General features: G+C 38.4%; 1 long non-coding RNA gene across 1 annotated transcript; it reads left to right on the plus strand.

Moving 5' to 3' along the window:
• The first annotated feature begins 3305 nt into the window (after positions 1-3305).
• On the plus strand, positions 3306-11137 carry LOC116551842. The gene is made up of 2 exons (XR_004269086.1): positions 3306-8736; positions 9250-11137. It is a non-coding gene; the product is annotated as an uncharacterized LOC116551842 (long non-coding RNA).
• Positions 11138-22085: the final 10948 nt, after the last annotated feature.

Here is a 22085-nt window from a genome sequence, read left to right on the forward strand (position 1 = left end):
AGAGGCTGTTTTAGAAAGTCTCCAAAACAAAGTTTCCCAGGGTTGGGAGGTCAAATACTATGGAAAATACAGCTTGACATCTTTTTCTCCTAGAACTGGGATATGATGGAAAGGGCACACAGCCTTGCCAGCTGGCAGATCTCAGTTCCACATCTGGCCCTGCTCCCATTTCCCATGTGAACTGATGCAAGTTATTTCTCTGACCTCAGTCTCCTTATCTGTAAAATAGGGAATATTAGTACTCATTTTGCTTGGTTGTTGCGAATATAGGTTATCATGTAGGCACAAAGTAAATAATCAAGAAACTGTAGGTTATTTATTTATTTATTTATTTTCACTAATTACAGTATCCTGATGTGACCAATGAGAGTTTAAGTCTTGAGGCTGGTCTCCAAGCCTGTCCATATGGAGGCTTTTCCTGTGATCCAGTGGCAGGCCAAGTAAAATCTGTCATACTGAAGGCCATCTAGGATAATGGAAAGAAATCATATTGTTCTTTTAAACCCAAAGCAACTATATGTACTTTGCTTTATATGGGGAGTGACAAACTCATATCAATAGAAATCAATCAGTTCCAATCCCTTCCCTGAAGAGTCTAATTGGGGCTGACAAAAGCAAAGACCTGGATTTCAACGGCTGTCTCTAATACTACTACAGGGAAAGAGCAAGACTAGATAACCCCCTGTTTATGCTAGCCTGTTAATATGTCTGTGGTTATGCAAGGGTGGAGAGCATAACTCTTCTGCCTAAGGAATAGAAATTTGAGGAAAGTTCTGAAGCAGCAGCACTACTGGGATAACTGTATAAATTCCCTTTTTATCCCCAAGCCTTTAATAAAAAGTGCTACACACTCACCTGATGTTTTTTGGAGGGCTGGGGGAATCAAGGAGAAAATTCTTTATTCAGCTTCAGGGGTTGTGTGGCACAGTACAGACAGCTCTTGTGGGAAACATCACAATTCATAACATAACATTAGAAGAAGCAATTCAGAGCCAGAGTTAGCCAGGAAAGGCACAAACCACCCTCACCTTCCCCTCCCCTGTCAGAATTTATGCTAAGAATGAGGAACATGGCGTTCCCACCATGTGTGGGATAAGGCTTAAGTCCATTCCATTGTGTTGAAAAAGAGGACACCTCAGCTGATACCTGAGGCACTCTAGTAATGGGCTAAGAAATCGGCAGGAAGAAGGGTGGGTGCCCTTGCAGTTTCAGATACTGTTACATGCCCCTAAGCAAAACTCAGGATGGCAGAGCAGGAATACACTCTATTGTCTACTTCTTGCAAACAACTGATCTAGTTAACTGGAGAAGAGATTTATTTTTTTTCTATAGAATTGTTGTTATGTACTTACACATAAAACATATGTCTAGCTTCTCAAAGGAAACTGGCTTCAAATGAGAAAATTCATCAAATTGTCCTTTCAAAGTGTTTATCACTTGCTAAGATGCATATTTCATACTTTAGCTCTCTGTTTGGATAAGAAATTCATAACTTCATTGAAGACTCTCTCTTATTTCTTGAAAACAGAAATGGTGTGCAAGGAGACAGGCTTGTTCTTAGATATAGCTTAAATGTAGAGATAGATAAGCTATCCTTATTTATTGTACTCTGTTTCAGAGTTTGCTTTTTTTTTTTTTTTTTTTTTAACTGCCTACTAGCTTGCTTCTGTGCTACAATTAGAATTTAATCACTGGTAATTTAAGACTAATAGACCCACAGATGGACATCTGTAATTAGGACAGTATTTTTTATTTTTGTTGCACCACTCACTTTTTTTCTCTTTTTTAAGAAATACATTTTTATGTTAGTGAAGCAAACCACTAAAACTACTGAAAATACTCCAAGTTGTTATTTCAGTTATTTCCTCTGTAAAATTCAGCAACTCCTTTTCAGCTGGCTACTTAGCTATCTGAAAGGAGGAGCGCTGTCTCGCTCAATGCTTGCAACACAGTAGGTTCTCAGTAAACATGTGACATGAAATAAATTAAAGATTGAATAAATCAGTCAGTGAACTCATGAATGAATAAACTAATGAGAGTTGCCCCAGTTTCTCTCCATTTATATAGGTAACAGTTCTGCTGTCTGCCCAACCTTGGTACCATTTCCCCATCAACAACATTCCCAACAACAGCACATGCACACTGGCACCAACCAGTGTGATTACATAAATGTTTGTCTAGGAAAATGGGTACATAAACATTTTAGAAGTCTAGTCTTATGAGATGGAAAGGAAAGGAATCTCTCTTCCCCTTCAAGTGCTTTCCATTTGTTCAGTGAGTACTGGTTCAATAAACAGTACTAGCAAATGCTCAATTATGGCTCTTACTCTCTTTCATCTGAGCGCCCTTGCTTTTTTCAAAGAATTTTTACAAATGGCATAAAATAGAGATTTCAATATTTAATAAGACTGTACACTTAATTACAGTATTGTTTTCTCCTATAAGTGATACTAATGAATTTACACAATATTATTCAAGATCAAATGAGAGTTCTCTCTTCCTTTCTCCCTCTCTTAACCAACTGGTTCTTCATGGATCTGTGTGTTTGTGATTAGATAGTTACAGAACTCCATCCAAGACTGGAATTTACATAGTGCTATGAATTCGTAATAGTTCATCTTTCGGTGATTAAAAGAAGATGCTATACATAGCGTTAATGGAATTATAATGGGTAATATTATGTTGCCTGAATAAAAGATTATTAAGGTTATTAATGCCTAGAGATTACCAAGATTTCTTTTAAGGTTTATAACTCTCAGACCTGAGTGACTTTGCCTTTTTCTTTCACTATCAGTACAGTGAGAATATCTGCAATTAGATAATTTGCAATCACGTAGGACAGGACAGGTGTGTAAGAGCACAGGAGCGCGGAAGCTCAGCTGGCATGGGCACATGAGCAGGAAGACTCAGACGCCTGACGTGTGTCACACTAGAATGTATAATACAAAAATATTTATAGACTGGAAGTTGATAAATAAAAACAAAAATTCTAAATCTATTTGTGTATTTTAGAAGACTTATTGTTTTTTTCTTTTTTGAGATGGAGTCTTGCTCTGTTGCTAGTCTGTAGTGCAGTGGTGCCATCTCGGCTCACTGTCACCTGCGCCTTCCGGGTTTGTGATTCTCCTGCTTTAGCCTCCCAAATACTGAGACTACAGGTGTGCACCATCATGCCCAGCTAATATTTGTTTTCTTAGCAGAGACGAGGTTTCACCATGTTGACCAGGATGGTCTCGATCTCTTGACCCCATGATCTGCCTGCCAAAGTGCTGGGATTACAGGCCTGAGCCACCACACTCAGCCAGACTTAATCTTTTTATGATAAAAATAATTAGTGCATATTTACACAAATTTTAAACAGAAAAGAAAAGGAGGACACAAGACAATATGTTGGCATTTGTAGGTTGGCTCCAGTAAGTTCCAAGTACCAGCAACTGAAGGTGAACTCTGGTTGTTTCCAGGCTTCCCTTGCATTATTTGAATTGTCCAAATACCATGAGTAATATGGAAGTTCTCTGAATGGTAAGTTGGTGCTCTGATTTAACATTTGCTTTCTGATAATTCTACTGGAAATATAACTGAGAGCCCTTGCTGTGGCAGCTTCTTGGAGATGGGGGTGATATGCAGAGTCACTCTGCTTGAAACTTCATCAGTTTATTCCCAAATCCTGGCAGAATGAATTCAACACTTGCTTGGTCATTGCTATTGCCATTTCCTGCTTAAGAAGCAAGACCTAGTATTTAAATATCCACTGACAACTTCCTCTTTAATACTGCCTATTTCAAATGCTATGGCTATGGACTATTCAAATTATGAATATCTAAAAGATAAGTGATGTGCTATGCTGTGCTTTTTTCTGAAAAATGCTCTTACAGTTTTGAATTTGTAGTTCATAAATATCCATTGATACTTCTGTACATTCTACCTCTTTTGAACACAGCCTTTAGATGAGGTTTTATCTTATGGGCTTTGGTGATTAACAGCAAAAAAATTATGTTGTTATAATACTTAATATTTATCATATCCTTTTCAAGAGATGGTCAAAATATGTTAGACATTTTCTCCTTTGTGTCAAATGCTTTTATAAACTACTACCACTGGCTTATTTTCAAATGGTTTATTCTCATTATACCTAAATAGTCATGCAAAATTAAAATAATTTCTCTCAGAAAATAAAAATTATGAAAATAAAAAGGACAAGGTCCACTTCTTTCATTTAATCTCTTTGTATTCATTTAATAGAGTGCTTAAAATAGGGGCTCCCGTAAATTTTCCCATTGTCTTACATTAGATGCCCATCAATGGACATTGTGTTTTAATCCAAGACTATGAAAAACCAATTGTAGATCTACAACAATAGAATAAATTATTAATTAGTAAAAAAGATGCAAAATTGAGATCATGTATTAGCATGATTTAGAACTAATTTTATGCTTTTTTTTTGTTTAGCTTTTCCTTGGGAGTATCCATATATTTTTAAAGTGCATCTTAAATCACTCTTTCTGTTATCTATGAGCACAAAACACCAAAATAATAGTTATATTGAAGATGTTTTATTTCTACAAATTCTAAGATAGTGACATCTGAAATAATCATTTAACAATTTAAATGAACTTTATACAGAACACAGATGCATTTTTCTTGATTCAATAATAATAATGATATTCCAATAGACAAATTTCCTTATTAAACAGCAGAAAACTTCCAAGAAGTATTTCCCCTACTTTTGTGTGATATTAAAAAGCTTTGGAAAGTGTTCTATGAGAGCTAAGATTTATATGTATTAACAATACAGCCAAGATGTCCCTTTCTTCTTACTGCAGGTTTCTAGTCCTTCAGCTCCTTAAAGTTTATGGTAATAGTAGAATCTAGTAATGATTAGATTCAGCTTAATATTGTTCTCAATTTATAGCTATAGAAGTAATTAGAAGTCCCTATCTGAAATCATTCTAGAGATGTACAAATAGTTGAATAACATTTCTAAGGACTTTGTATTTAAATAAGAGGAACAGTATAGATTATGTTATTTTCTTGACAATTTGTGGTGGTAAAAATCCCTTCACTATGTCTGCTGTTTATGGTTTCCTGCAGACATGGCTATGGAAAGGGTGATTAGAATGTACTTAAAAAAATAAGGTCCTAACCCAAGAAAAAGCTAAAATCAGCCTTCCATGGGGGAGAAAGCACTAAAATTAGTTGTCAATCATGGCAATACCTGATTACAATCTGGTGTCTTTTCCACTTAGTTGCACCTTCTTCAGTTGTTCTTAATTGACATTGGTTTTTCACTGCAGTACCTCTTGCATCCATTTCTCTATTTTCAGTGTCCCTGAACTAGTCCTCAGGGGCTCCAGAACCTATTAGGTTTGACCTTAAGTACAGAATCTTAGGTAAGTCATGTAGTGATATAGAAACCCTGTGAACCTGAGTTTCCTCATATGCAAAATGCAAGAGTGAGGGGAAAATGAAATATCTAATGTGCTTCTGTCCTCTAAAATTTCATTATACTGCAATTCCAATCCAGGCCCCCCTTATAGCAGAAGTCTGTCCTTGCTGATCTTTCTGCCTTCAACCTGAATTCTGGCAATTCAGATTTATTCTAGCAATTTAAATCACTTTTGACTTAATCTTTTTGTTAACTTCATTTGCTGTTCAAAGTTAAAACTGTCACTGACTTTTTCCAGATACTCCTGCTTGCCTTCCAAACTTGAGTAAAACCACTGTGAAAGCTACAGTTATTCTAATACTTCTTGGCAGAATTCCATGCAGGTAACGTGGCTTGTTGGCCATAAGTCTCTTAAGTCACAGCCACAGGTAATCCATTTCCTTCTTGGCTGTTAGGGAAGGGCCTAATTAGCGAATCCAACAAATTCCACTCCCCACCCCCTTCTTCCATGGGTTAGTTCTGTGCTTCTTCAGGCTTCGTGCCAGGCTGCTGCTCTGAGAGCGATCAAATTACCCTTAGAGCCAGCCAGCAACAGCACAATGCTGTTTATCTACTTTCTACCCTACAATTCTTTTACTTCATCAAAAGTTCTGCTCCTTTCTTTTTCTTCCAAAGGAAATCTACCACTTCTCCCATTTGCTTATAATGAATCTATGATTTTGTTATAATTTTTAATGAAATAAAACAACTTACCCTTTTTGTTCCCAGTAACATATCACCAAATTTCACATCATTTTATGAGGATTAACTTCAGGAACAAATGAAATAAATCCCTCCTCCCGCCCAAAAAACGCCCTTTTCATCTATCAAATGTGCTAAACATACTAGAGAAATGCAAACCCGAATGATTCAGAAAAATTAGGCATTTACAATGTTCACAAATACGGACATTTTATTCTTTATCATTTCTGTCATAGATTTCTACTTAAATTGGCTTTCTTGTTACAATTGTCTTTGTGAGATTAGTGTAAGAAATGAGAGCATAAAGAAGTAGAAGCTATAATACGCCAAGGTACATTTGGCAAAAAGAATGACTCATCTTCATGAATTCTGTGTGTATTCATGAAAGAGCTCGGTTGGGTGGCCAGGTGACCTGTAGGAGTGGGTTATTTACCTGGGAGGACCTGGAAAGCTTTTTACACAGTGTCAACAGGATTGTTGTTAAGCAGCAAGTTGGCAAATATGGAAAGGTTGTCATTAAACAATGTTGGGATTCAGATCTATTGACGTTTATTTGCTTTTCAACTCTTCAGCAACTCATAGAAAGAACCAAGCTGTCTGTTTTAAAAAAGCACATACATCATTGCACTCCCTCTCTCTTTTTAAAGCTCTTGGCAACCCCAAAACAGAGTGAAATAATCCTTTAAGGTGAGGGCTTTTTTTTACGTGGTCTTCTGTAAATGAACTTTAGGGGAATTCATGAACTTATGCAAATATATGTTGCATTTGGTATATAATTATTTGCATACACACAATCTCCTGTCTAGGGGAGGAGGACGTGGACACATTTTTTATTAGAATTTTAAAGAGGCATGTGAATCAATATAGTTTATATACTTCTAATTCAGGGTCTAAATTGATCAGCTTTAATGTCATGGGTGGGGAAGGGGACAGAGGAGACACTGGCATGATGCATGTTCCTCTCATGCACAATTTTTTAAAGCGTCCCCAGCTAGGTAGACATGAAAGTAAGAGATGGAGAACTGTGGTCACTGCTGCAAACGTAAGAATGGTCTGTTGGGAACAATTGAGTGGAGACAGAAATTAATGTAGCCTTTCTAAGCAAGGGCATCAGGACAGCCTCACCTTGTTCATCCAGACAGGAGTTTCTAGCTTTTGGTAGTCTTTGGAAAACTATCGGTGAGTACTCCTCTTCTAAGGGTCTTACTCACCAATTCCAGGTCAGGTGGATATGGGTCAGGACTTAATGCTGTTGCACGTGGCTCACTACACAGTCCTGAGGCTTATATCCAGAGTCCCCTAAATAACCCTGTATTTGCTAAATAAAGGGAGACTGATGACTCAGAGTTTGTGATGTTCTGTCCCCCAACCCAGATACTTTCCCCAAATCCCGTCAAGGTAGCAGCCTTCAGAAATGGCCATCCAACATTCCATTACCTTAATATTTGTAACTACATGAATGTGAGAGATGCTTTTTCACAGGGCTGCCACCTTTCACAATGCCTTCCACAGTCAGCCCAGTGTACCCACCATATGTAAACAGCAACAAAGAGAAGTTCGCTCCAGCTGGCTAGAGCTTCTCTCCAAAATAAGCCTCCTCCTCAGAGAATTGTGGGGGATTTTTCTGTTTGTGCTTTTTGTATGTTTGTTTTTGGTTTCATTTGGTCTCTTGGTTTCTAAGGTCAGAGACAAGTTGGTGAAAACCCATAGTCCTTGGCGTATGGCTCATTTGTAGAATTGAGCCTCGTCTGCCTGCTTCTCCTGAAGAGGTTGTTCTACTGGTACCCCATCAGTTTCACTCACCACTGTTTACGAGCCAGTGACTATTGGGCTGTCCCTCCCCTGCACACCTTGGCACCTGACCTGGCACATGGCCCTGCCTTATTTTTGGTTTTATTTTTGAGGTAGTAGGGAGTGAGAATCAAACTTAGACTTCCCTTGAAGTTTTAGATAACATTCTTAAAATAGGCTCTTTTGCTTCCTACAATCTTTCCAGTTAACTGCACACATGCACACAAACTCCATTTCCACAGAATGTGAGATTTTACTCATCAAAAAGTCAAGTTATCAGAATTAACCAGCAACCTGTTTACTTCAGCAGTGCTGAATCTGCGTTCATATTTTAAATATGGCTATGTGTACTAATGGTATCATACGTTTTTCAACTCTAAAATGTATCCTCTAGAATTAAAATGAAAACACTGTTGTTGAAACACAACCACCTTGAGTATAAGGTCGTGGATAGTCATTTGCATATAATTGTAACTGCATGGTGAAATGTAATCATATGGTCCCCAATTTTGTGGATTTTGGATACCATTTCCCCCATAAAAGTTGAACAGACTTTTAAGTCTTGCTTCATAAATGTATTAGTTCCCTACCGCTAATATAACACATTAGTGGCTTAAAGCAACACCGATTTATTTTTGTACAGTTCCGGAGGTCAGAAGACCTCAGTGACTTTCACTGGGTTAAAATCAAGGTGTCTGCAGGGCTGTGCTCCTCTCGAGGTTCTATGGGTAAATCCACTAAATTGCCTTTTCCTCCTTTTAGAAGCTGCCTGTATTACTGGGCTTGAGACCTCTTGCTTCATCTTTAAAGACAGAAGGGTAATGTTTTCAAATCTCTGCTTCTCTCACTGTGACCTTCCTTCTGCCCTCTTACAAGGATGCTTTTGATTACATTGGGCTCAATTGGATATCCAGGGACCCTTTTCCCCCACCCCTCTGCTTAGCCACAGCTGCAAAGTCCTTTTAGCCAAGTAACAGAACATATTCGCAGGTTCTGGGGATTAGGACTTGGATATCTTTGGGGGCCCATTCTTAAACCTACCAATTACAGTCAATTAATGGATGTCTACATGATAATGCTTACTCTAAAGAAGATATTTATCTTTTAAAATTTGGTTAGGAATCAAAGTATTTACTTTTTGTTAGACAAATTAACCCCAGCGAGGTCAGAACTCGTAAAGTAAATTCAAATGAGAAACTTTCCAGTGCAACTCCTCAAATGTGTTTTTAAAACAAGTCTAGACTAGAGCATTGAGAAAACACAACAGCTCTTTGGGCAAAAGAAGTTGTCAAGGTAATTTCTTTCTAGCCCGTGGTTTTCTGTCTTCACAGGTGGTGTAAATAAGTTAGCACAAGAATGGAGTAATGGCACGTGTGGTTAGTATTCTCCCAACCTGCTGAAAGCTGACAAGCCATAACAACTGTTTTCCATCTTTATTTCCAGTAAAGGAATTATGTAGCTAGCTTGCTCTGCAGTTCTGACTTTTCCAAATTTTGTGACTTTCTGCCACCAGACATAGAGAATAACCACGGCTGTGTCCCGTTCTTCAGGTGGCTGCCAGTCCCCCGTACCTGCTCCCTGTCCCTGCCTGCCTTCCCGCTGATGATGACTGACATTCTGGGACAGAGGAGCAGGTGTGTGGTGTCTGCCCTCAGCGTGTTGAAGCATGACTTGAAGGAGGAAATTTGAATTTTTCTTACTTTCTAGAAGAGAGGAGTACCAAAGAGATGACAGATTCCCATAGGAAATGCACACACCTGTTTTGTTTTTGTTTTTGTTTTTGGATGTGGTGCTCTAGGCAGTTTCAGAAAACCCCAGAGTGAAACCATCAATGTGAGAATGCCTTTGTGCCCTTCAACTTTATTCTGTAAAGCTAAATAGCACTTTCTGACCAGGTGCAGGAGAATTTTTCCCCCAATTTTCCTAAACTCAGAACTAATTTTTATTGTCTTTTTGGGCAATAATTCATTGTTTTAAAATCATGTTTGGATAAAATTATCTGGGAGATAACATTAACAATTTTTAAACACTGATATTTTGGTTTATAACCTTTAGAAAACCTAAAGTATTTGGACAACGATGTATTGAAATAAGATTTAGATATGAATATATAAATTGTGTTTGTGGGTGATAAAAATGTAGTCTACCCAGAAATTAGCCTCATTAAGTAAGAGAGCTACTTATCTGATATTTTTACCCACTTTAGGCCTAGGTACAGTGGTGTGCTAGTAAATTTGTAACAAAAGGCTCTCCAGGGGAAGAAAAGCCCAGATTTTCAGTATTTGCCAATTCCCATGATATTAAAAGTGCTCACACCAGGGCCAATTTTAAGCAATCCTCCTGAAGTCCCTGAAGACAGGGCTGAAAAGCATCTTGCACATTTGATTCTCCTGAGCTGGTCCGAGCTGGCTCCAACACACTACTACTGCCTATGTAAGTATCTATAAATAATACAACTTAGAGGATTCATAAGGATAACAACGGGATATATTTAGAATGATTGAATGCTGACTCAGAAAGGAAAACTATACAATTTTGCTATACCATAAACCATAAGAGTATATCACAGGATCTCTGACCAAGAATATAATTGTTGACCTCAGATGGTCCTGATTCTTCCTTTTTTAGCTTCTGGGAACCTCTTTTTTGTATCCTGTCTTTGTTATGCTGAGGGTCTGCATCTTGCCTCTGAGAATTTAGTAAAATCACAGGCAGGTCTGAATTCTCATTTATACATTTGACACTAAGTATATGGAGGCTTTCCCAATTGCTCTGTGTGAAGGACTTGAGCTTTTTCCAGGATCAGCTGAAAATACTAGATGCCTGTTTGTGTGGAAATTTCCTGAGACGACAGCTCTTAACTCTCTGACCTGAGCAGTATGTGTGTGAATTTTCCATCAAGTTGTATTCTCTGCATTTTCTCTGCTGTACGGTGGCAAGTGGTTGTTGTAATGTACACGATCCCCCGTGAGCCCCCACCCCCAGCCTCAGTACTTCCCCTGAGCTCGGGAAGAGAACTCCTTGCCCTGGGCTCCTACATTTGAGATTTGACTCTGGATATCTGTTGGCTATGCCCCTTTCCACTAAGTCTGTGTACCCTACTTCTAAGACTATCGTCTGGATTCTGGAGACTCCAGAATTCTCTGCCTGAAAGGCTCTGAACCTGTCGGACCTGCAGTGGCCTCTTTGCCTTATCCATTCTCCAAAGGGTATACTATGCCAAATCCCAAGATCTTGATTAAAAACAGCTAGTTTGTGTTTTTCTGTTTTAGTTTTTGTTTTGTGAGGGTGGTTGTGGATCAAACTACACCTAAAGGCCACCATGGATGTTCACACAGCACTCATGCTTGCTGTGCAGACAATATGGAGCCAAGAGCAAGAATATTAAGGGATCCAGCAAAATCAGAAGGCTAATGGCTTAGTCTCCCCTACCTGCTGCCACATTTCAGTGTGGACCTTTGAAGACTGCAAGCATCCTGAATTTGAACCTTCCTTTGTAGTAAAGGATGGGATGTATTTCATTTAAGAGTTTGCTGGCTTAATTTAAACTTTTAAATATCTAGACAGATGGTATATGGAACTCCATTTATACTCTTGCACCAGACTCTGCAACTATTGGCCAGGCCTTCCCAAAACACATTCTTAAAAAATTTTTTATTTAAGTGTCCTCTTTTCTCCTTCAAGTGTAGAGAGTCTAGATAAGTAAGGATTCGTTTTTTAAGAGGGAAAAGTCCCAGAGAAGGTGTCATGAGTGTGAGAATAAGTCTATCAAATAATAGGTAGCTAATGATCCAATGTAATTGCCAGAGAGAATGTGGTGAATCTAGCCCTTGGAGCTGCTAAGAGGACAAACACTGATGCTGAGACCAGGAACAGGTCTGGCAATGGCAACTGTCTGGTCTCGCGGACAGGAATACAGACTGGGTTAAACTGAGATCTACTTGTTTCTCCTCTCATTTCCTAACTCTCCCCTACATGCCCATCACTTTCCTCCTTGTGTGTTCAAGAGACCTAATGACTGTCATTGGGGAGGAGTTGCAGGTGCCTCAGAGTTCTGTACTCTCCTGCAATTTCTATGTCACCTTAGTCTTATCTCTTTGACCATGGCCAGTTTGCAATTTGCTGAAGTGAACCAATGAGCATTTTAAACCCCATTGGGTAGGAAGAGTCATTTGCTGCTTGGACTCTGGACTGCAAACAAACCTTCTCATTGTGCAGCACTGTGGTCCTTTCTGTGTCCTGTCATTAATCTCCTTTCTCAACTGCCCGGCTGCTGTGATTCTAGGACATTACAATATAATTTCTCCTATTCAATATCATGCAGGCTACATATATGAACAGACCATTTCCTGACTTTTTTTTTTTTTCAGCAAAATCAGTATCAATGGTAGGATTCAATGACACTCTGGACTGGTGTCATTTTATGTACTAAACAAAATAGTACTGTAAAAATTCAACATAGTCTTAAGAAGGTCCCAGTTCATGCACATGTAATAACAATGCTCAAGTTTCAATGGCAATTCTTGCAGGAAGGATATTCTGGTATCTTCTAATTAGTACAAAAAATACTAAGATAAATATTTCTGTGAACTTACTTTGTAAAATAAAAAACTATCAATTAGCCAGGATTTGGGGAGCATCTGAGAACTATGAGGTTTGCAGTAAACATATGACTGGATTCCTGCCTTCAGATGGATGCTATCATAAAATATGTTACCAGCTGGGTAGAGATAAATCTAACACACCAAAAACTAGAGTAGAAAAGAAAAACAGGCCTGGCGTGGTGGCTCACGCCTGTCATCTCAGCACTTTAGGAGGCCAAGGCAGGTGGATCACCTGAGGTTGGGAGTTTGAGACCAGCCTGATCAACATAGAGAAACCCCGTCTCTATTAAAAATACAAAATTAGCCAGGCATGGTGGTGGTGCATGCCTGTAAACCCAGCTACTTGGGAGGCTGAGGCAGGAGAATCTCTTGGACCTGGGAGATGGAGGTTATGATGAGCCGAGATTGCACCATTGCACTCCAGCCTGGGCAACAAGAACAAAACTCCATCTCAAAAAAATAAATAAATAAAAAATAAATCACCTTGTTGCTACTGCTGCTACTCCAAGGAGCAGGTTTTGACCACAAGTAGTACTGACTCTCTGACTGCTATAGGCTATTGAGACAAGAAATCCATGAAGGGGAGTTAGGGAAAACTTCCTGAGAACAAAAAGTCTTGAGCTCTGCTTTAGGAAGACGTGCAGTGGAAGGAGGAGATTTCCAGGGAATGGGGACATTATAAATATTTGTCAGCTTGACTGTGCCACGGGGCACCTAGATGTTTGGGCAGATGCTTCTGGTTATGCCTATAAGGGTGTTTGGAAGAGATTAACATTGTGTAGGCTGAGTAAAGCAGATTGCCCTCCCTAATGTAAGTGGGTTTCATCCAGTCAGATGAAGGCCTGAACAGAACAGAAAGGCTATCTCTCCCCTAAGAGAGAATTCTTTTTTTCTGGTGGCCTTGGAACTGGGACATGGTGTTTTTTCCTTCCTTCACACACATCAGTTCTTCCTGGGTCTTGAGCCTGCTGGCCTTTGGAGTGGACCTACATCATCAACTGTCCTGATTGTCAGGACTTTGTACTTGGGGTGGAACTAAACCGTCAGCTCTCCTGGGTCACCAGCTTGCCAACTCATCCTGCCAATTTTAGGACTTGCCAGCCTCCCTTAATTGCATTACCAATACCTTGTAATAAATCTCTTCATATATGTGTGACCACATCCTATTACTTGTGTTCTTTTGGAGGACTCTTACTACTACGTTAAGTAAAGACACACAACATTTGCAAGACAATGCAAAGTTTGACTTGACCAAATTAGAAAGATGTTGTGGGGAAATTTAAGGTAGTTGATTTGATAGAGTCAGAGACGAAGGAGAGTTGAGATACATTTAGATTGGTGATGCAATTAAAATACTCACTCCTAAGGTCATCACTATCTCACTAGTCAGTGTTATCCCATTTCCCACCAAGCCTGAATTTGACTGAGGATTTTGTCTCTATACTGTATCCCAAACATTCCCTAACAATCATTTGGAGTAGGTGCATAGGTGCACTATTAAATTTTTTGCAAATCATGTAGGGATCTAGTTAAAATGCAGGTTATGACTTAGTAGACCCAGGGTAGAACCTGGGTTCTTCTGCTACTCCAAGAACCAGGTTTTTGAGTAAGAAACATCCCTGTATAGTTAATGACTTGAATCAGGGAGCCGCTGAAGAAATATTACCTGGCCTCTGAAGGAATAAGGTCTGGTCCAGGAAAAAAGACAGTACATTCTGGATTTTTTTGAATTGTACAGTGCATGTTACCTCAAAATATTATCCTGGGAATGCATTGTCAAGAATTCGCAACATCAAAGAAAAAAATGAAAAGGAAATCAATATTCATCCAGAATATGTCATTTGAGGTGTGCATCATGAGTTTGTCAGAGACCATTTGAACCATCATTTTGCTAATATTAAAAGAGATGGCATTTTAAAATTTGAACTCTGAGACGCATTTGCTACAATCATTTATAAAATGGCAATATTAGCCATAATTGGCCTGGGCAAAAACTTGATAGGAGGAGATGGAGAGATTAAGTAATTCAACCAGAACCTTTCAATTAGGTTTTCTCAGGGGAACGAGGGAGCATGGTGGTGGAGACTTTAAGGAAACCAAGTGGCAAATCTTCTGAAAGCAAGGGCTTGGATTTTCCTGTCAAGACATTTGCCAGAAAAGAAAAAAGCACAAGTGAAGAGATGGATTAAGAACCTCAGACTTAGACTATACCTTAGTCCCTCGATGGCATCTCAAACTGCCAGGACTCTTGTTCCTTCTGTTTTATGCCTTTTCTGTCGCTTCACTCAACTGGTGATACCCACTCTTCCACCAAGGTTCACCACATCACTTCCAAGAAAATGTGGCCTAGGTGGCTGCCAGTCCCAATCTGAATTTCCCCATCGGGGGTTCTCCTTATCAAAACACTTAGCAAATTGTATTAAACTGTTTTACTATTTTCCCTTCTCTGACTCTGCTTGAAGCTACTTGAAAACAATTATGGTCACATATTTATTTCAATTCATTCATTCGTTCATTCATTTGTGATCACTTATTTATTAAGTGACCTACTAGATGCCTGGCCATGATGATGCAGTGAAAATAAGATACAGTCCATGTCCTTAATGAGTTTTGTGTGTGAGCACTGGTGCATGGGTGAGTTCTGGGCAACGAGATCAAAGAGGGATAAGTGCTTTGTTAGGGATAAGGACAATGACTAACGGTCATCATATGACAAGCATGGAACTTTGGCCATGGTAGTCTTGGGAAGCTTTCAGTAGGCATATAGAAAATGCTAAATATAGTAAGTGGAAAGCCAATTTCTATTGTGTTTATCAACATTCTTAAACTGCCTATATGCTTTGGACACTTCTCTGTATATATACCTCATCAGACAAACAGATATGATGAGTGCTGTTTTTGAGCATAATAAGAGATCTGGAGTAGTCTCAGCTGAGTTAGTATGTTGGCTCTAGGAGAGGCAGCCCCACACCTGGTAACTGTCACTCCACAGTGAATGGCTGGATCTATGTTCAATTGATCTAATCAATTCAAACTTCAAGCTGCTAACCATTTCAACTCCAAGTGGCCAGATAATTGAGACCTAAGTGAATTTTACTTGAATGGTTTAAAAAAAATTCTTTAGAGTTTATCTTTAGGATATACATTTAGCCTAACCCAGAAACACAGCTTCTTATCTATTTTTAGTACCTGGAAAGAGAGCCTTTGACAACCTCTCATTGACTCTAACAACATACTAGAAGACAGACTTTGAAAAAGTTCAAGTAAAAAAGAGTTAAACTTTCAGGAATTTTTTTCTCCCCAGTGATGATAACTCAGAATGCAAGGGTTTAGAAGAAATGGAGAATAACAGAGAGAATTCTTTTGTTTTTACTGTGTGTAGTTACTTTGTGTAGTATCTATTATGACGTGGTGGTTAAATTCTGGTAATTTATTTTTTTCATCTAGAAAAGTTGATCATACACTAAAAATTTTCTATTTTTTAAGAACACATATTCTCAGGAAAGATTTCATCTCATTTAGAATGTAAAGAGTGTAAAAGCATTTAAGATTTTCAGTAAAAAAGAAAGGACATTGCAGGTAATGCTTTTTCTTTGTGAGCAACAGAGAGAAACTGGCTAACTTAAAGAAAAGTGTGATTTAGTGGAAGAAGGTGGAGTAGCTTTCAATACCTAAGAAATGGAAGCACAACCAGACCTCCAGGGAGACAGATGCAGACCAGTGGCGGGGATCTGGGTGAAGAAATAGAGACAATCTCTTTGGAAAGATATAATTAAAAAAAAAAAAAAGAAAAGAAAAAACTTAGCTCCAACCCTGTTCTGTCCTTGGGCCAAATCCTGGGACTTCTATCTGATCTGTCTTGGCAAGTAAGAGTAGGGATGGTGAGGAAGTGCCAACTCACCCCTTTGCACATTGATTCATAGTTTGACAGTTCCATGAAGATGGTTCATGATGGCGATGGGCAGATCCCCAGACAATCAGAGGGGCACTCTCAAAACAAGGGGAGGGGACACTGGACTGGCAAAAAGCAGCAAATGTTCACTACAGGCATTTGTGTTCTTTCAAGGGAAAAAGTTGTCTCTCCAAGTTAGTCCATCTGATCTAGTGTTGCTGACATCTTTCTGCATATCTGCATCAGGGGTTAAAATACTATCCAGTTTTAATTAAAGATCATGGCACACTTTATTATTGAAACATCAGTAGCAATTTTAGAAGTCATAACTTCATTGTAAGTCATTTTGCAATTTTATGACAAGTTATTAAATAGAAATGCAGCTTATTTTAAGTAGATACTACCTTGATCATCTCACTTTTTAGGATGATCACGTAAACACCATTTTTTATATAAAAGCATCTAATGTATATTATTTAACCCATGTGCAGCATTAACATCAAACATTATGAAAAAGTCATGTTCTTTTTTACCTTATAAAATGTAAGATTTTTAATTTTTTGCTTCAGGGGTTGTTGAATCCATTCAATTTTCACTTTATTTAATTCACAAATGTTCAATTATTATTTTAACCATAACCTGGATTTGCCTTACCTTATTTTCCCCCTAGTATTCAATGATGTGGAGAGAGGTAAAGAATATGTCAGATGTTAAATATAATTAATGTTAAAAACAGATCTGATGAATCAGGGTGTTCCTTCTGAAGAGAATGACTCAACAAAGGCTTGCCGGTCATAATTACTAAAAATTAGTCATTCTGTGAGATCTTTTTCCTGATACTAATAGATGAAACACCTTTGAGGGAAACCCGTCTGAAAATGCTGCAGTGTGACCTCAGAGAAACATGCCTTTCCAGACATTATACTAGTTATCAATTCATTCAAGAGAATGTGAGCAAAGTTTTCTTAGAATTTGAATATCACTGAAAAGTGTATTTATGAACGTATTTCTTTTCCCAGCCAAGTTCTGGGTAAGTGATCTTTGCTCTGTACTTTGCATTCCATGAATTACTTAAGACTAAAGACTTAAATCTGTAAATCTCAGTTTTCCAGTCTATACTAGGGGGACAATATTAGTGCCTACCTCTTAGGGCTAGGTTGAGTGTTAACTGAAGCAAAGCATGTCAAACTTAGTATAGTACTGGACACATACCAGAAGCTAAGTTAGTATTAGTTAATCTAATTCTTATGAAACAATTTTGCAATGATTGAAGATTCCACTGATTTTCCCAGCATATTTGGGAAGACTCTTTAATTTCATCACACCAGTGGATTTTATCTGCTTTCCAGTTTATGTTGCAACTCTTCTTCCCTAACACTGTCAAGTTCCTTTTCCAAGTTATCTTTAGTGTGCAATCGGCAAGATCCTTCCTTCTCAGCTTTTCATAAGGGAATGAACAGGCACAGACTCCTCATGGCCAGGACTCAGGGTGCCAAGAAGGTAGGCCAATTCCCTTGCATTTCTCCCTGTTCCTCAGGGGCATCTGCGTCCCTTTTCCGCCTCATCACCTTTAGAAAAATCCTCTTTTGTTCTCACGGTTGCCGATGAAGACTGTTGTCAGTTTGCCAGAAGATGTACTGGCATGCCCAGTGATGATGGGCTCCATAGATAGGACTTGGAGTCCTCACTAATGAAATTCCCACTTATCTGGACAAAGTAATAACAGGAAAGATGTCCTCTCAAAGAATACTTTGAAAAATAATAAATTCTAGAGAATCATGAATTCTTAGCAAATGATATGTCTCATGTGAAAGAAAACATTGAGATATTCCTATGGACCTTTTTTCTATTAAACCATTATTTGAACTATGTCTTTTTTATGGTATTTATTTCCTTATAATCTTAGACATAAACCTAAGTTTGCAGGGAAGCACTCATGTTTGAAAGGAGATGTTCTTAAATTCATATTTTACATATGTCTGTTGTCACAATGTAACATCCCACATTTACTCAATAGTGCTTAAGGGATCATGGAGGAAGATTTTATTGGTTTTCTTTGATGTTTCTTTCTTTTTTTTTTTTTTAATTGATGGTTTTTTAAGTATAAAAGGGAAAGACTGGGCACGGTGGCTCACGCCTGTAATCTTAACACTTTGGGAGGCAGAAGCAAGTGGATTACCTGAGCTCAGGAATTTGAGAACAGCCTGGGAAGCATGGTGAAACCCCATCTCTACTTAGATACAAGCTACCTGTAGTCCTAGTCCAGCTACCTGAGAGGCCGAGGCAGGAGAATTGCTTAAACTGGGAGCCAGAGGTTGCAGTGAGCTGAGATCGTGCCACTGCACTTCAGCCTGGATGACAGAATGAGATTGTCTCCAAAAAAAAAAAAAAAAAGTATCCAGAGGACAGTTGTTTTACCCTGAAAAGAAGAAACAAGAAAGCCAATTTTTGGAAATTGTTTAACTGGTATGTGTTGAGTTCCCATACCATATTAGATACATTTGAACATTCTTTCATTAAGTTCTTAAAAAAACATGTATTAGGTATGATTTTCATCTCCATCATACAGATAAGGAAACTAAGATTTAGAGAGTATAGGTTACTTGCCCAAGGTCACAAACTACTGGGTAGCAGGAACATGAATTGAATCAAACTTTTTTCAAATCTAAATTCAGTGCACTTAATTTCTGTGTCATGCTATCACACTTCCCCTCCATGAAAGTTAACTTCTCTTTTAATATTAGGTTTTAGAGGTGGTCTTACTAATTATGTTTGTGAAGTTTTGTTTTATTTTCCCTTCACAACTGGCCACAGATTAGCACTCTCTTGTTATGAATGATTTAGCTTCGGATTACTCTTCTCCAAATGGAGGATGTAGGCAAACCTCAAGCTAAAGGCAGGGTTGGAATATAAAAGTCTCTGCTCCTCAAGAGTCCAGAAAAACCTCCTTCCAGGACTGCTGTGGCCTCTTGGCGCCGCTCCAGGCCCAGCCTGCCTGCAGGACTGGCTTGCTCCATCTTGCCGGTTCTCAACGGAGAACTCTTTGTTTTGGACCCTGTTCTTGTATTCTGCTCAGTGGACTTGAAAATTGGAGGTTTCCTTGCTTCCTGGTCCTTCCTGTGCCTGGGAAACAGACTTGGAATTCTTCTTTTCTTCTCTTCATTCAGCAAAAGGACAACCCCACCAGTTACCATTGCTTGTATTAATTCTTGGAACCCAGCCTGGGCCAACAGTTAGGCCCCCTGAGAAAAGAAGCTTAACTTCATTTGCCTATTCCTTCCCTCAGTAGATTAAGAAATGAAGAGAAAAAGAATCCTTCTTAAGATATGCTACATAATACGAACATTTATTTAAAAAAAAAACAAAGTCTTCACCCCTGTATTTTCATCACTTGAGAAAATTGATATAAGCTAATATTTTCAATAATTAAAAGAAAATAAACCATTTCTTTCCTGCTCCCCTCCCCTTCTGAATATTCGGCATAAATAGTTGCTTGGGTAGAATAAATTCCTATTATTCATAGGTTTGAATGCTTGTGTATACCCCAAGGGCCCATGACCAATGTTTTACATAGTCAACTTTTATTTTGCTCAGGCAGAAATAGGGCATGCAGCAAAGACTGACAGCTGTTTATCAAAATCCCTTCTCCTCTTCCTCCTGAGCACACAGCTAAGACTATACTCCTTAGTCTCCATTGCAATTCTTTGTGGTCATGTACTAGAGTTCTCGCACTGCTGCGTTTTTTGCATCTCTTTCTACCTTCTGGCTTCCTGAGATGGAGCAGACTACAGTTGATTTTAAAAGGACAGTAGAGCCCTTGCCATCCTGGTCCACTGAATGGCTACATATAGCTGAGCTCCCACTGACCTGAAACCCTCACCCTGGTCTGTTGTCCAAAAGAGAGAGAGATGTTTGTTCCCTGACGCATGAGACGCTGAATTTGGATGTCTATTTGTTACAACATCATAGCCTGTCCTAACTGAAGCAGTACACATGTAGTATGTAGCACAAGTTTCTTAGTTAGTGAGAGTGCTTAGCAGAAGCTCAGTGCCTGCCCTTCACCATGACTTCAGGTCTCTACTCATCAAGTGTCATCAGGAACTCTTGCCAAGTGGTGAATCTTATGAATATTGGTGGAATATGATAATTCAAAGTAAACTAACCCCTAAATGTTGGTAGCAAAAGTAGAATGCAATTGAGTGTGTCTCAGAGGGCAATGGTTCTTAGCTAAAAAGGTGGTTACTTTCTAGAGTTTAACAATAAAATACCAAATTCATATTAGAAATATGAAAAATTTTACTATATGCTCTAAATATAGAAAGAACAAAAACCTCAATTCTGGAACTGTTTCAGCAAATGCTTCAACCAGAATTTTTAAAATAAATATATAAATAAGTTTGGTCCTAAATTTACATTAATGATATGTAGGGATTATTTACATTTTTCAATTTAATTCACAGCATTTCAAGTAGAAAATTATATGGTATATATATATGGAAATTTAACAATTTACACACACCCACACTTAGATATATACTGACACACAAAGTTTCCACTTTATGATATATTCCTTCTAAATATTATTTGTCTGGTCCAAACTCTAGAATTTACCTTCTTAATTCTCTAAAACTGTGATATTAGAACACATATTTTTGCATCTTAAATTGTAAAATTTCAGAACATAGAGAAAAGAAGAAAATAAATACAAATGATACTTTTTTGAGACTACTGAATCCATGTGGAAAGATAGACTGGAAAAATAGTCCCCCAGGGATATCAGGTCCTAATCCTTAGCATCTGTAAATATTACCTGATACAGAAAAAAGATTCCTGTCTATCAGAATCTAAGGGAAAAAAATTGTATAATAAAAAACAATTTAAAAATTAAAAAGGTCTTTATATATATGATTAATTTTGGGATATTGTGATGAGGAGGCTTTCCCAGCTTATTAGAATGGGCTCTAGATGGAGTCACATATCCCAGAGAGAGTTCTGACAAAGAAGAGAAGGCAATGTGATAAGAGAGCAGATGTGAGTGATGCAGCCACAAGCCAAAAACTGCTGGCAGTCCCAAGAGCAGGAAGAGGAAAGGCCAGATTCTCTCCTAGAGCTCCCAGGGGGAGCATAGCGTGGCTGGCTCCTGAATTTAGGCCTAATGAAACTGATTTTGGGCTTTTGTCCTCTAGAACTGTGAGTGGATAAGTTTATGTGGTTTTAAGCCATTGAGTTTGTGGTTATTTGTTATAGCAGCCACAGGAAACTAATCCAATACCATTTTCTAACAGCCAAGTTCAACTTTGGTAAGTTTCTATCTGTGATATTTTATTACCAAGTCTTTGGAGACCTAGATTTGTCTTCCTTTTTCTTGGCCTGGAAAAGATAGATGTCCCAACCCTAGTATTATATGTTGTTGGGGGTCTTTAGTGAGCTCAAGAGAAGGAACATCTCTCTTCTCCAACTGAGTTTGAGTCATTGAAAAAGAGAGTAAGATAGAGAGCAAATGATCATTTTTTCTGATTGATAAAGTTGATTTTGGAAGATGGCCTTACCAACACTGAATCTCAGATTTTGAGAGACTTACCTACCTTATTTCCAACATTGGACAATGCACTCTAAAATTGAGGGTCTGAAATAGCAGAGCAGAATATATGCTTTGTCTATGCACATAGCT

Source organism: Sapajus apella, unplaced genomic scaffold (assembly GCF_009761245.1).
Source record: "Sapajus apella isolate SASKATOON/1434 unplaced genomic scaffold, GSC_monkey_1.0 scaffold10, whole genome shotgun sequence".
Lineage (NCBI taxonomy): Eukaryota > Metazoa > Chordata > Mammalia > Primates > Cebidae > Sapajus > Sapajus apella.